The sequence below is a fragment of the Oreochromis niloticus genome, unplaced genomic scaffold (genome assembly GCF_001858045.2).
Source record: "Oreochromis niloticus isolate F11D_XX unplaced genomic scaffold, O_niloticus_UMD_NMBU tig00001323_pilon, whole genome shotgun sequence".
NCBI lineage: Eukaryota > Metazoa > Chordata > Actinopteri > Cichliformes > Cichlidae > Oreochromis > Oreochromis niloticus.
The window spans coordinates 7,105-23,300 of record NW_020327358.1 but is presented as its reverse complement, the minus strand read 5'-3'; the positions used below and the strand labels follow the sequence as shown (position 1 = coordinate 23,300).

Genomic DNA, 16,196 nt, shown 5'->3' with positions numbered 1-16,196 from the left:
CTAAAATATTCTCTCTGTTTCTCTCTATATGTAGCATTGAGTTTATACAGATTATTTTTGTACACACTTTTTTTCTTACTGTGATCAGAATCATGAGACTTTCTACTAGAATCTTTTTTCTTTGCCTTAAAGCTTTCATCAAAAGTGTACGTCTGTCTTTCTTTCTTTTTCTGATTTTCCTTTCTCTGTGGTAGTTTTTCTTGGACCAATAGTCGTCTCCTAATCTTTCTCCTTTTCTGTTTAGTACGCTTCAACAGTTTATGTGAGAGTTCCTCTGTTGTCTCAGTTAAACAGGAGGCAGTGTTTAAATCATTCTGAGGAACAGATTCTTTTGTTACCTGAGTGTCTCTTACAGAAGATGCAGAGGTTTCTATTTCTAAATAATCAGAAGGACGATTGTTCAGCTCAGCAGCTGGCTCATTTGAATAATCCACTCTGGATGACATCACTTCAGTGACTAAAGTATCGGTCACAGTTTTTTGTGTCTGCTCAGTGGATTTTGTGGTTTCAAATTCAGGTTCATTTAAAGCTGGTGCTGGAACAGTTGTAGCTGTTTGTCTGTTTTGATCAGCATCTCTTTGGTCAGCTGCGTTTGCACTCTGAAACTCGACAGGCTGTAGCTCATAAGTGCAGGTTGGCGCGATGCTAAACATTCGGTACAAGTGTTTGATCCTGTCAATCATGTCGTTAAGACGTGTGAATTTCAACATAACTGCAGTTCCACCACTTACAGCTAGCAACAATGGCATTCCTGTAGACTTACGTGGGTGAGGGTCAAAATATGCGTATTCACCAGAAGTCAGCCTGCAAACTGCGATGACTGTTCCTCCCATGACTAGCAAAGCATAGCGAACCGCTGAAGCCAAACACTGTAGTCCCTGTTCAAGACTCGGAAGATGATCTGTACCATCAAATGTGCCATAATGAGCAAACTGAGACATATCCACTTGATACTCGTGTCTGCGGCTGGTGACAACTGTGGGAAGCTCATCACAGGCTAGAAACACGCTGTTCACAAACCTCTTTCTGGCATCTGAATACACGGCATGGCCTTTGTCCAACACACGGTTTAGATCTGCTCTGGTAATGAATTCATCCTCGTGTAAGAACGACAGGAAAACCAAACTGTTCGCCATGCATTGCTGATTCCGGTACTTTCCATACCTAGGAGAAGCCTGGCTTCGGGATGCACAGATGCTACTCACTCGTGGACGACTTTCACTGCTTGTAACCTGTACATGAGACGGTCCTGGAGCTTCTCCATCATGCTGCGTTTGCACAGTTACCTGGGGTTCATTCTGGATTACCTGCTGTACTTTGGCATTTGGCACAGATGATGAGCAAACGCCTCTCTTTACCACATCTGCATAAGACACTGCAGCTGTCTGAGCACTGCTCTGCACTTCTGGACTGGGAATAGTTGCAACAGACACTTTTACCTGCTCACCGCTCTGAGAAACAGTTACCTGTTCTTTCTGCTTTTGCCATCTAAGCTTCTGGGACTGCGACCTTTGACCTTTTCTTGGCATTTTGTTGAAGTACAAACTGGACCTTATATGTAAACAAAACTCAACCTGTAAACACTGAAAAACTAATGACTTTAATGACTATTAAATCAGAGATTTATCAGAATTGATGTAAAATGCTCACTTAAATACAAACTCAATATAAAAGTTATTTAAAGTTCTTTGAAAACACTTTGGTCTGTTTTATTGTAGCTTTTTCAAAAACTGTATATTATTACTTCTTTTTTTTTTTTTAACCAGACGGGATAACAAATTGGTCTATACTTCTGTAAAGTAATATGCAGAATAAATCTCAACAATCAACAGGCTATAATAAAACTCTTAGCTTTTAAGTAGGCTTTGTGTAAATCTTTCAGATATTTAAAATTTAAAGCAAATATAAGGAGCTGTGATGGTGTGGTGATCAGATGACAGGCGATGAGGATTCTTCAGCTGGATGTTCTGCAGCAGTCAGCAAACAGGAAGTCTGTGTTCTCAGGGCCGCCTCTAGATGACAACTGTAACTGAACACTTACACTGAGTGACAAAAAAGGGTTTGTCCTTAAATAATAATAGTATAAACTTGTAGTCAAATGTTATAGCCAATGAAACAGACTTGAAAAATATATTTGAATCCAATTTATTATTTATGTGAATATAAGTCTGAATGTATGTATTACAAAATAACTGGATTATCTTATTACAAATAAACCTTGAAAAAGGTGTGTATTTTATATAATTTATCAAAGTAACAGCACCCGTAAGCCAAACTATCAGTGTTTATTCCAAAGTGTAATGTAAAAATTAAAATGACAACTGTAGGACTGTGTAAGTAGTTTCTACTGTGAGTTCTACTGTAGTGTAATTCTACTACTGTAATTTCAACTTTCTACTTGTGATTTTCAGCAAAATGACTGGATGTGAGAGAGTTTAACGACAGGAAAGATGGAGCAGTGAGAGCGGAGATCTCTCAGAATTCTGAAAACAGATCGACGAAGTTCTGGTAACTTCAATTCCAAAAACTTAGATTCTGGTAAAACTTGATTTCAAGTCACAGGATTGCGTTTCAACTCAGGTTCAAGCTTGTCAAATTAGATAGAGCTCATGGCGGAGAAATGATAGAAGATAGAATGGCTTGTCAAAAAAGATGGAGCAGGGAGAGGGAGAGTGATAGGACAGACTGAATTGCTTGTTAATGATAGAGGGAGAGGGTTTTCTGCAGCAGGTCACCTGTAAGACAGAAATAAAGTGGAATTAGACACACTTCCAGTAAACCAGGCTTTACTGTATTTTTCAGACTATAAGGCACATTTAAAAGCTTTTCCATCCATCCATCCTCATCCGCTTTATCCGAAGTCGGGTCGCGGGGGCAGCAGCCTAAGCAGAGAAGCCCAGACCTCCCTCTCCCCAGCCACCTCCTCCAGCTCATCCGGGGGAACACCAAGGCGTTCCCAGGCCAGCCGAGAGATATAATCTCTCCAGCGCGTCCTGGGTCTGCCCCGGGGCCTCCTCCCGGTGGGACATGTATTTAAGCTTTTAATTTTCTTAAAAATGGACAGTGCACCTTATGTATGGTTGTGCTTACTGACTTCAAACCAATTCTATGTGCTACACGGCACTCAAAAATCTGTCAAATGTTTTAGTATGACTTTGGTAAGCTACAAAGCAGCATCACTTGATGTATTGTCGGAGCATGGCTACCATAGTCAGCACCCTCGTCGAGTAATTCGTACTGTGCTCCAACGTAATATGGTGTGTGTGTATAAGGGCCTGGCACCTATTGAGAGCCATGCTTATGAAGCAGATTTCAAACTGATCAATCCACATTCATCAATCCACAAATCCTGAAAAGTGAGTGTATTCTGTATTTTATGTCTTACAACTGAACAATTTTGAGAGTTATTGTAAATGAGTTGAATAAAGTTTGACTTATCTGTTTTGTTTGGCTTAATGTGCCTTAGAATTTGGTGCGCCTTACAGTCCGAAACATACAGAACATGTATATCATTACACACTGAAGAGTTGTACAGTACATTATTAGATTCAACTGAATGAAAATGTTTAACATATGGTGGTGGAACATTTCTGAGGACATTTTTGCATTCTATTAACACAATAAAAACAAACAGTCTGTAAACCAAGATGTGGTGCTACAGTAACTTACTATAAACATTATATGGTCAAGCTAAACCCACACAATGAAGTTAGAGCAGACAGTTTCAGACCACCTGCTTTAAACACTTCACATGCACTCAACTTAAACTTATGACACATCACATGTTCCTAAATGCCCAAAGGTCTCAAATTCCCGTTTCTGTGTGTACTTACCTGGTACAACAGTATATCATAATGTCTGGGGAGCCGTTAAAAGTAAAAAATAATTTACTCAGTATGACTTTTGGCAAAATGAAAAATTTGGAGACAGATGATTCCTATACAGCAGTTTATACATATTTCAGTCAAATATGGGGCATGTTTAATACACACCCCGCTAAATCTACAATAAACTTAGCATGGCTGATATTAGGGCCTAATTAAAAATGTAGTATGATGATAAGAGAGATCTGTAAGTCTGGAAATGTTTACACAGACTTTTCTAGGATTTGATGATCACCAATAGCTGTGCTGACTCACAGCACTAAACCGAATCTCCTATAATGAGAAACATTTCCCAGCACTGCACATCAGACAAACCTTTACTTACCAGACTTGAGACGATCAGATCAGCAGTCTAGAGAAAGGAAACAATTCATCAGATCACTGTTTGATGATTCAGACTGTAGAGCCTCTTCACACACAATCCAATTTACTGTGACACAAATTAACTAGTAAAATCCTCAATTACTTTAAGGCTTTATGAGCTTACTGTAGTGTAAAGAGGAGATAAATGAAATGCAGCGTCTCACATGGCATGTGTAATAAAAGCATTCATTACTACAGAAATGCAAAGAACAGGCACCAATATTTGTTGGCACAAGTGCAGGATATACCAAATATTTCCTACACAGAAGCCTTGTGGCTCCAACATTTTCTACGACCGGTCAGTTCTAATAAAGTGTGAAAAACCATAACTTTTAATGTCCTTTTAGGTTAAAAACATTAAATACAAAGTAATTCTTTAAATCAGAAGCAACAGAAAACATCATCATGTTTTGGTTAGTCTGATATGAACATGCAAATCCTAAAATACATGTAAATATTGACATGTTACAATAACAGAGGTGCAGAATGTTTGTGATTAAAATGAAATGTCTTAAAATATTACACTAAAAAGTCCTTTCATTGTACCAGTTGCTAGGAATATTTATGTATTTTGCAATGTCCCTTTTTGGCAACATTTCTATTTAATTTTAAAACACATAATATTCACTAAATAAGTAATAAACTAATTCGACACATTGCCTGTAATGTACCTAACAATGTCCACTCACACCTCTGGTTCTCTTCATTTTTATTATTGCTTAACTGTTAAAGCTATTACTTATACCGAGTCAGGCAAAATACTTCTACAGTGTTCTGACTTTAATGTAATACATCAGCAGAATTTGAGAGGCAATATAAATCAATACCTGTGCAGCTCTTAAGTGTTTGAGCAACCACATATACTGACTCCCCTAAAACACTTTCATTGTTTTGTCTGCTACTTATTTTATTTTATTTTATTAACCTTTATTTAACCAGGAAGATCCCATTGAGATTAAAAACCTCTTTTTCAAGGGAGACCTGGCCAAGATAGGCAGCAGCAGGTGTCTCACAGTTAAATCCACAAACATAAGTACAAAATAAACAACTGGATAAAGACATCTGACATTTAACTATGTTTGGATTCAATAAGCCATAAAAAATTTAAATCATACATAAATGGGCTACTAAACTTCAGGGACATTTTCAGGGACAGTCAGAGGCCCTGTGTGGGGGGTTTGCTGCTACAGGTCACAAATCCTGTGTTTTTGCCAATCAGTAAATGGAAACATATCACAAAAAGTCAAACTACTGTATGTAAGTCATCAAATGTGCTACACAATGCCAGGTTCATACTGCTTCAGTTACAATCACTGTTTACTTACCAGCAAAGGCAAAACCAAAGATCACTCTGTGTAACAAAACACAAACCACAAAAATACAGAATGAGACAACTCAGATCAGCATCACAGTCAATACTGCATCACTCTGTGCAGTCCAAAAGATTCAGTACACTTCTTGAATATAAACAAAAATTCTTCTCTTTTTTTCTACACCTTATTAAAGATTAATGTCTTCATTAAGGTAATATGTGGTTTCATCCATTTGTAATAAGCCACACAAGTTTCTGAGTTATGTGATAGCTCTATTAGTTTGGTGCTATTAGATAACACAGTAGATTTCATAAGCAATGATTTGCTACACCTAGCACTGCACACTTTATCAAATTCTGACATCACAATTTCAAAGCATGAACAATCATAAATGAAAGCTTGGATGATGTGATATATATATATATATATATGTTTGTAGGCTTTAACATTTGAGTTGGTCTGCATTCAAATTCTGCTTCCTAAAAATATTATCACCTGCACACAGTATCATTTAGTATCATTTAATATACTGTTGTTTTAAATATCTACATATCATATTAACAATATTAATGGCGCACTGCTGCATTTTATTTATTTGAAGGTGGCTGCAGGTGTAGGTTTTATTTAAAAAACAACCTGCACAAACAAGTGTTTGTTAAACAGTTCTTAAAAATTTACTAAAAAACTAAAATTAATTGTTAAGAGATGTTATTATTCTTATATTATGTGTTTTATCCTCACTCTCTCTCTCCTTTCTGTTAATTAACCCACAACACAAACCGGCACAGGCACGTGACTCTTTTTCTCCCGGTGTTCTGGGAAACCACCCTACCGTTGTTTCTGCGCATGCGCACAACACGAAATACAGTGGCAAACCGTCCTACCTTTGTGAATATTAGCTAGAAAAATACTGGCCGGTAACATTCACTGCTAAACCATCCTACCTTTGTGAATGTCACCTACAAGCATACTTAAACAGCTAAAATTTTGTGGCAAATCGTCCTACTTTTGTTAATCTGAGCTAGAAGCATACTTTCATAGCTACATTTAAGTGGCCTTCAGTCAGAGGCGGTAAAATGTCTCCTTTGAAGTTGCCGACCCTGCTGCTTCAGCAGCTAATCAGTGATTCTAAAATGGTGGCTCATTACCTTACAACCTAAAGAATGAGGCCGTTTTAACTGACTGATTTGTGAAGAGGAGAAAGACAGCTTCCCTAAGAGACTCAGAAACACTAACACACCGAATGAACCAAATAAAACAACACAATAACTGTATTATACAATCAAATGAACCATATTCATTTCACACTGGGCCTATAGGACCGCTAGGCGTTAGCGCTTAGGTTGTTAGGGCTAGCTTACCAATACTTGTTTAAATACTAAAATTACAACGTTTCACTAAAAAAAGCAGCCATTGTGTTACTTTAATATGACTTATACTTTGACTGGCTTACAAGTCACAAACAACAACTCGATAAATCACTCAAACAGCTTATAGACATTTAATTTCAGAGAAGAGAAGCAGAGCAGCAATTCTTACCGGCAGGGATCGAGCAGAGAGTGGGCGGAGATGCAGGAGTGAGCCCGCGACGTAAAAAAAGAGGCATTCACGGGTAGTGGGAAACTCCGGCATTACACAAAATTGGCATTGAAAACGTGAAAGATATATATGTAAATTTAAATATTATTATATTAGATTTCTTTGCAACAGAAAACAACTAGCAGAAATTTAATTCTATAAGTTGAATAAATATTTCAAACAGGATTATTTGAATTTGAAATAATGGTTAAAAGTCATAAATAAATATAAGGTCATTATGTTAAAATGTAGTGTATTATGAGAGGTGGTCGCACCTGACGTTATCTGCAATCACGCCTCGCCACCTTAAAGTCTGTGCTCTCTCTGCTGTTGTGTTATGTGTCGGACTGTGTGCTGTGTGTACATTTCCTAACCGTAGGATCTAGAACTGTCATTTTTAGACTGTTTTGTTGCGAAGAGATGGGTGAATCTTTAAGTGTTGTTTATATTTAAAATATGAATTATTAAACATATATGACTTAGACAATTGGCTGGCTGGGAAGTCGCGCATGCCCGGATATACGACTTGAATGTTTCAGTCCTCACAGAGGATTGGCTGCCTGGGGACTTGGCAGCCGATTTAGTAGGAATGTGTAACTTAGCAGGATTTTCGGAAAATTAATATTACCAGCTGAAAATAAGTTAACCGCTGGTAAACTTTGCTCAAAAGTATTTGTTGCTCTACTAAGGCAAATTAAAGAGAGGTTACTTCAAAAGATTATTTGTTCTTCAACTGTGAAAAATTAGCAGAAAATTTAGAACGTTACAAAGGAACTACCAGCAGATACACAAAGTTAAGGCAAAAATGAGATGACTAGCAATGTTTAAAAATAGGGACAAACAGAAAAAGTACAAATGACAGAACTGTTGTAATATAGCAGAAATGTTCATATGTAGCACAAACCTAAAAACTTTGAAGAAATGGTGTAACAGTATAACTTAATATTCAGTAATATAATAGTAACACATAGTAGAAATGCAACATAGGAGCTGAAATACTATAATTTAGCAGAAAAGTGATAATTTTAGCGAGGTTAAAGAGAGGTTTCCTCAAAAGATTATTTGTTCTTCAACTGTGAAAAATTAGGAGAAAATTTAGAACGTTACAAAGGAACTACCAGCAGATACACAAAGTTAAGGCAAAAATGAGATGCCTAGCAATGTTTAAAAATAGGGACAAACACCAATACACCAATTATCACCAATACCAAAAAGTAGCAGAAATACTATGATTTGGTAGAAATCCTATAATTCAGCAGAAATACTATTATTAAGCAGAAATACTATATTTAGCATAAATCTTATAAAATAGCAGAAATAGTATGATTTAACAGAATAGTAATAACTTAAATAGAAAAATTGGAAAAGCAAAATGGACAGCTGAAAAAATGCTGATGGTAAGGGTCGCTCAAATGTGCTTGTTGAAAGGTAAAAAATTGACAAAAAAAGAAAAGAAAGAAATAACAGCCAGCAGATACACACAATTACAATTATGGACACAAATGGAAACGCAAATGCACAGAGAGAGAGACACACAGGATGTAATCGAGTCAACCAGTCTAAATATAATCAATTTGAATCCTACAATGACATGCTGCCATAAAAAGGGTCTCTCTCTCTCTCACACACACACACACACACACACACACACACACACACACACACACACACACACACACACACAGCAGCAGCAGCAGCAGCAGCAAGTGAACAAACAGGGGCTGTGCATACTGTGTTTCCTGTATGTCTCTAGGTCAGTCAAGCAGCCTGGAGCTGCTGAATTTGAATCCACCAATCAGAGAGGCTGTGTACTTTTTCCCGCCAAAACTGGTGCACCAAGTGCAGGCTTTTACACATGCAGCACAGAGACAGAAAGGATTTTTGCAGTTTATTTCTCATAGTGAGGACTCCCCTCAAACAAATGACCATAATTTCCTAACCGTAGGGGCTAGAACGGTCATTCTTACACCGTTTTGTTCAGAAGAGATGGGGGAATCTTAAAGTGTTGACAATTTATCATTAAAATATGAATTATTAAAGATATTTGACTTCTAATGCACCATAACTGAGTAGAGCAAAGCAAAAACTGCCTTGACTTGCCCTCAAACAACGCTTTCTAACTCTAAATCTATTTGGAGTATCGATATTATTCTTTCACCGTAAGAGACAGCAGGCTTTGGTGAACAATCATGGAAATTTTCAGGTCTCTGTGGAAATCCAAAAAAAAGATATGACAAGAGAAAAAAGTGGTTCATTTCCAGAGTTTGAAATCTGAAGAAATCTGAGCGAAGGACGAATTTCCTACCCTCAAACAAGTCTAACTCATTTCAGAACGGTAATAGGTGAGAAAAAAATTCTTGAATTGTGAGCGTCAGGAGTGTCTGAAGATATACTGGGACAAGCCTTATGTCTTAACTTCGCTTCGTTAAGGAGATATGACGATTCGAATATGCCTCTCATTACAGAAATCAAGCGATGATTTTGAACAAGCTCTCCATTGACTTTCTATGGAGAGTTTTGCGACTTTGTGTTGGTCTGAGGAGATTTGCCAAAATTCTATAAATCTCACAACAATGATGGTGACATTTTCTGAAAGCCAGCAAAAATACCTACGTTTTGATGTATAATTTTTGGAAGTTGAGTGAAAATTGAGCGAGTAGCAAGAAGTTGTTCGGACATGAAGAGAAGACTGCGAAACCTACAGTGGCACACTGGAAGCCAAGTGCATAGCAACCATAACAACACATGTATTTTCTGAAAAATCACAATTTTGCAACTCAAAACTTTAAGAGGGATAAGATGAAAACGGTAACAGATATGAAAAAGCTGAATCATCCATGAATAGCCCAATAATTTGTGAACATTTTAAAGTTTGAATGGTTGTTCTACGTGAAAGTAGGAAAAAGTAGTTAAGTTTCAAAAACAAGCAAGTTTTAGCAGAATTGCGGAAGTTTCCCATTCATTTCAATGGGACAAATTAAAGGAAAAAAGCTTAATATTTTAAAAAGTATAATAGTAAAAAATACCAAAAGTCATAGCACCCATTAGCAGAAATAGCAGAATAGTTTAAAATTTGAACGGTGAAAATCGGCTGAAAATTGTTAAAGTAGTTAAGTGCCAAAAAACGTACAAAAAGTGGCAACTGGAATAATAATAAAGAAGAAAGAGAAACAGGAAAACAATAGTGTGGATGCCTTAAAGCATCCACACAATAAAGAATAAAGAGAAACAGGAACTCAATAGTGTGGATGCTTAAAGCATCCACACAATAATAAAGAATAAAGAGAAACAGGAAAACAATTGTGTGGAAGCCCTTTAGGGCATCCACACAATAAAGAGAAACAGGAACTCAATAGTGTGGATGCCTTTCAGGGCATCCACACAACTAGAAAAATTTGCATTTCCTGCGAAAATGCTGTGTGGATGCCTTAACGCTGAAGCTGTCTGCTGAAAAGCTGAAAAAGCTGAAAAGTTGCAAAAAGTTGTATGGTGGTGAAAAGAAAAAAAAAAGCAGCAGAAGCTGCTGAGAATTGTGTTGAGAAGAGTTGAAAAGGCTGAAAATTTTGCAGAAAAGAGGTAAATCAGCAGAATTTCTGCAGAAAAGAGGCAGAACAAAAGAGAAAACTAAAAACAGGCTTTGCCCTGAGCAGGATTCGAAACTGGCCCTACCAGACTCAAAGCAGCTACTCATCTCACTGACCCAAACACATTCTCACAGAGAAGAGGTGGACAGACTGACAATTCTGCTGAAATGAGCAGAAGCTGCTGAGAATTGTGCTGATAAGAGGTGAAAAGGCTGAAAAGGAGCAGAAACGTGCGCTGAAAAGAGATGAATCAGCAGAGTTTCTGCTGAAAAGAGTTTTTTTTTTCTGAAAACAGCCCCAAAAAATGGAATTTGTGCTGAAAAGGGGTGGAAAAAAATGAAAATTTTGCTGAAAAGGGGTGAAGAAGGTAAAGTATACCAAATCAAAGTATTTGTGCCAAAACATAGTGTTTCTGCCATATTGTGGTATTTGTGCCACAAAAGTTACTACATTACAACATGAATACGGATTAAAGATGAAAGAAACTGGCAACAAATTCCTCCACTACAAACCAGTCTGATACCACTTCTTTGCAGTGTTCACGTTTACTAAGGCACTACCCAAAAGGCGCCACAAGAGGGCACTCCAACACAAGAGATGAGGTGAATGAGCAGAATTTCTGCTGAAAAGAGGCAGAAGGTTCTGTATGTAGAAAAAGAAACACTGTTGAACCATGTGTGAAATAAATAAAGAAATGAAATGAAAGAACAACCTGGTTCTGCTCATTTTCACCAATCAGAGGTACTGCAAAAAGTTGTATGGTGGTGAAAACAAAATATTGCCCTGAGCAGGATTCGAACATGGCCCTACCAGGCTCAAAGCAGTTATTCATCTCACTGACCCAAACACATTCTCACAGAGAAGAGGTGGACAGACTGACAATTCTGCTGAAATGAGCAGAAGCTGCTGAGAATTGTGCTGAGAAGAGGTGAAAAGGCTTAAAATTTTGCAGAAAAGAGGTGAATCAGAAGAATTTCTGCAGAAAAGAGGCAAAGGAGTAGAAACGTGCGCTGAAAAGAGATGAATCAGCAGAGTTTCTGCTGAAAAGAGTTTTTTTTTTCCTGAAAACAGCCCCAAAAAATGGAATTTGTGCTGAAAAGGGGTGAAAAAATTGAAAATTTTGCTGAAAAGGGGTGAAGAAGCTAAAGTATACCAAATCAAAGTATTTGTGCCAAAACATAGTGTTTCTGCCATATTGTGGTATTTGTGCCACAAAAGTTACTACATTACAACATGAATACGGATTAAAGATGAAAGAAACTGGCAACAAATTCCTCCACTACAAACCAGTCTGATACCACTTCTTTGCAGTGTTCACTAAGGCACTACCCAAAAGGCACCACAAGAGGGCACTCCAACACAAGAGATGAGGTGAATGAGCAGAATTTCTGCTGAAAAGAGGCAGAAGGTTCTGTATGTAGAAAAAGAAACACTGTTGAACCATGTGTGAAATAAATAAAGAAATGAAATGAAAGAACAACCTGGTTCTGCTCAAATTCACCAATCAGAGGTACTGCCTCTGTCTGCTTCATCAGGCTGTGTACTTGTTTCTGCCATGGAGCGTTAACAAGAATCTGAGGTCCATATTAGAAAAGCTGCTAAAATCATAAAACTTTGCAGAATTGTAATAGATTAGCAATATAAATTACAGGTCTGTGATAGTGTATCAATTTGTAGTGAAAAAAAAAACGTGGTCCAAGGTGGGATTGAACCCAGGACCTTTGAGCTGCAGAGCCGTGTCATTACTGATTGCGCCACCTGGAAAGGGGGCGGCGGTCTGAAAGACAGATACTTGGGCAGTCAGAATTAGATCGCGGTGAGAGGCGAAAAACGCCGTTTTTTGGAGTTACAAAACGTCGTGTAACTCAAAAACTAGGTGGGATAGAAGCATAATTCTTGTACTGGGTGAATCAGCGGACTTTGGTGTACTTTCACTGCGATTTTCATAGCTCTTTGTGCCTCCATCGCGGAGATTTGACGAGAGAAGAAACGGCTTCATTTCCAGAGTTTGAAGACTGAGAGAAGGGCAGATTTCCACCCCTCAAACAAACGTAATTCATTGCTCAACGATAAGATAATTGTAAAAACTGCTTGCACTGTGAGTGTCAGCAGTGTCTGAAGATATATTGGCACAAGCCTCATGTCCTAACTTTGCTTTGTTAAAGAGATATGGCAATTTGAAAATGCCTCCCGTTACAGAATTTCAGCTCTGAATTTCAAAACCTCCCCATAGACTTTGAATGGGGACTTGTCAGACCTTGTGTCACTCCGAGGCAAATTGCGAAAAAACGGTAAACCTCACAATAAAGATAGTGACATTGTCTGAAAGCCAGCAAAAATACCTACGTTTTGATGTATAATTTGTGGGGATTGAGTGGAAATTGAGTGAGTAGCAAGAAGTTGTTTAGACATGAAGAGAAAATTCAGAACGGACCAGCACTCACTCTGACTTAATTGCATAGCAACCATAGCAACGCATGTATTTTCTGAAAAATCACAATTTTGCAACTGAAAACTTAAAGAGGGATAAGATTAAAACGGTAGAAGATCTGAAAAAGCTGAATCAGACAGGAATAGCCCAATAATCTGAGAACATTTTAAAGTTTGAATGGAGTTTCTAGGTGAAAGTATGACAAAGTAGTTAAGTTTCAAAGACAAGCAAGTTTTAGCAGAATTGTGGAAGTTTTCCATTCATTTCAATGGGACAAATTAAAGGAAAAAAGTGTAATATTTTAAAAAGTATAACAGTAATAAACACCAAAAGTCATTGCCGGAAAGAGCAGAAAGAGCAGAACAGTATAGAGTTTGAACTGAGAAAATCGGCAGAAAACTGTGGAAGTAGTTAAGTGCCAAAAAGTGTACGGAAGCAACTAGAAGAATAACTAGAAAAATTTGCATTTCCTGCGAAAATGCTGTGTGGATGCCTTAACGCTGAAGCTGTCTGCTGAAAAGCTGAAAAAGATGAAAAGTTGCAAAAAGTTGCATGGTGGTGAAAAAAAAACATGTCGCCCTGAGCAGGATTCGAACCTGGCCCTGCTGGTCTCAAGGCAGCTGCTCATGTCACTGAGCTAAACTCTCTCCCTCAAAAAAGAGGAGGAGAGACAGACAATTCTGCTCAAATGAGCAGAAGCTGCTGAGAATTGTGCTGATAAGAGGTGAAAAGGCTGAAAACTTTGCAGAAAAGAGGTAAATCAGCAGAATTTCTGCAGAAAAGAGGCAGAACAAAAGAGAGAACTGAAAACAGGTTTTGCCATGACCGGGATTTGAACCTGGCCCTTCTCGTCTCAAGGTAGCTGGTCATCTCACTGAACCAAACTCTTTCTCTCAAACACAAGATATGGAGAAACTGACAATTTTGCTAAATGAGCAGAAGCTACTGAGAATTGTGCTGAGAAGAAGTGAAAAGGCTGAAAATTTTGCAGAAAAGAGGTGCATCAGCAGAATTTGGGCTGAAAAGGGGTGAAAATTCTGCTGAAAAGAGTTCAATCAGCAGAATTTCTGCTGAAAAGAGTTCTGCAGAACTCTTTTCAGAATTCTGCTGAAAAGATGTTTTTGCTGAAAATAGCTGAAAAAGCTGGGATTTGTGCTGAAAAGTGGTGAAAAAAACTGAAAATTGTGCTGAAAAGGGGTGAAAAAGCTTAAATTTGTGTTGAAAAGAGTTTAAAAAAGTTTAACTGTTAACTGAAAGAAATGTTGCCATAAGCGGGATTTGAACCCAGGCCTCCCAGTCTGAGAACGGATGCTCATCTCACTGAGCTAAAACACAGGTCAACCCGGCAAGGAAAATCTGTGAGGCCACTGATAATATGGCAGAAATGGGCAAAAAATATTGCAAAAAAAATTCAATATCTCAAAAAGTATAGAGGTTATGAGCACCAAAAGTCATAGCCGGCATTAGCAGAAAGAGCAGAATTTTTTTAAAGTCTGAATATAGTATTTATACTATAACATAGTATTTCTTCTAAATCATAATATTTGAACCAAATGATAGTATTTCTGCCAAATCACAGTATTTCTGGTAAATCACAGTGTTTGTGCCAAATCACAGTATTTGTACCAAATCATACCACTTGTGACAAATCATAGTGTTAGCTGAATCTGTGCTAAAACACAGTATTATTAGTATTTATACTAAATAATATTTTTTCTTACAAATCATAGCATTTGTGCTGAACCATAGAAAATTCTGCCAAATCATAGTATTTGAGCCAAATCATACAATTTGTGCTGAAACATTGATTTATGTATGATTTATGATTTAGCAGAAACACTGGGACTTGGTAGAAATACTATGATTTACATGAAATACTTTGACTTAGAAGAAATACTATAATCTAGCAAAAAGTACTACAGCATAAATTCAGAAATTCTATCATTGAGCAAAATTACTAGGATTTAGCAGAAATACTATGATTTGGCACAAATACTATGTTTTAGCACAAAAAATATGTTTTGGCTCAAAAACTTTTATTTTGCAGTTATACTATGATTTGGAAGAAAAACTATGCTTTGGAAGAAATACTATGCTTTGGAACAAATTCCATGATTTGGTAGAAATACTATGAGCAGTAATAATATAACATAGCAGAAATACTATTATTTGGGTGAATGCTATTGTTTGGCACAAACACTATGATTTAGCACTGTACAGAATGGTGTACGTCAGTTTAATGCTGGGTGGTGCAATAGTAGCTATCCTCGGTCAGAAGGAGAGGCTGGCATCCAGGGATTAGATTACCACAGGTGGAGTTTATTGGCAGTCAGATGGATGTTACAGGGAGATATGGCATACAGTAGGAGGATGTGGAGGGGTGATATGGTGTGGTTTCTATGATTGAGAACAGGGTATACATTACAACATGAATACGGATTAAAGATTAAAGAAACTGGCAACAAATTCCTCCACTACAAACCAGTCTGATACCACTTCTTGCAGTGTTCACATTTACTAAGGCACTACCAAAAGGCGTCACAAGAGGGCACTCCAACACAAGAGATGACCTATGTACACTGATGCACTTAGTAACAGTCAGCCTCCTACTTAGCCACTACGTAATACAGCGATATTACAGTGTACAAATTCACATAAATATGATTTGGCAGAAATACTAAACTTTGGCACAAATACTATAATTGAGTACAAGTACTCTAAGATAACAGAAATACTATGATTTAGCAGAAATACAATGTTTTTGCAGAAACACTGTAATTTCACTCAAATACTATGAGATAGCAGTAATACTATGATTTGGCAGAAATGCTACGTTTTAGTACAAATACTATGACAAAGCAGAAATACTATGACTTAGAAGTAATACTATCACAAAAGGGATTCCTCAAAATACTATGAAATTGCAGTAATTCTATGATTTGGCAGAAATACGGTACTTCATACAAATACAATGCTTTGGTACAAATACTATATTTTGGTTTGAATACTATGATTTGCAACAAATACTATGATTTGGCATGAG

General features: G+C 37.3%; 1 long non-coding RNA gene across 1 annotated transcript; it reads right to left on the bottom strand.

Moving 5' to 3' along the window:
- Positions 1 to 2,201: 2,201 nt before the first annotated feature.
- Positions 2,202 to 5,595, bottom strand: LOC109197873 (uncharacterized). Its single transcript, XR_002058896.1, has 3 exons — positions 5,573 to 5,595; positions 4,210 to 4,236; positions 2,202 to 2,735 (listed from the first exon to the last, which is right to left on the bottom strand). It is a non-coding gene; the product is annotated as an uncharacterized LOC109197873 (long non-coding RNA).
- Positions 5,596 to 16,196: the final 10,601 nt, after the last annotated feature.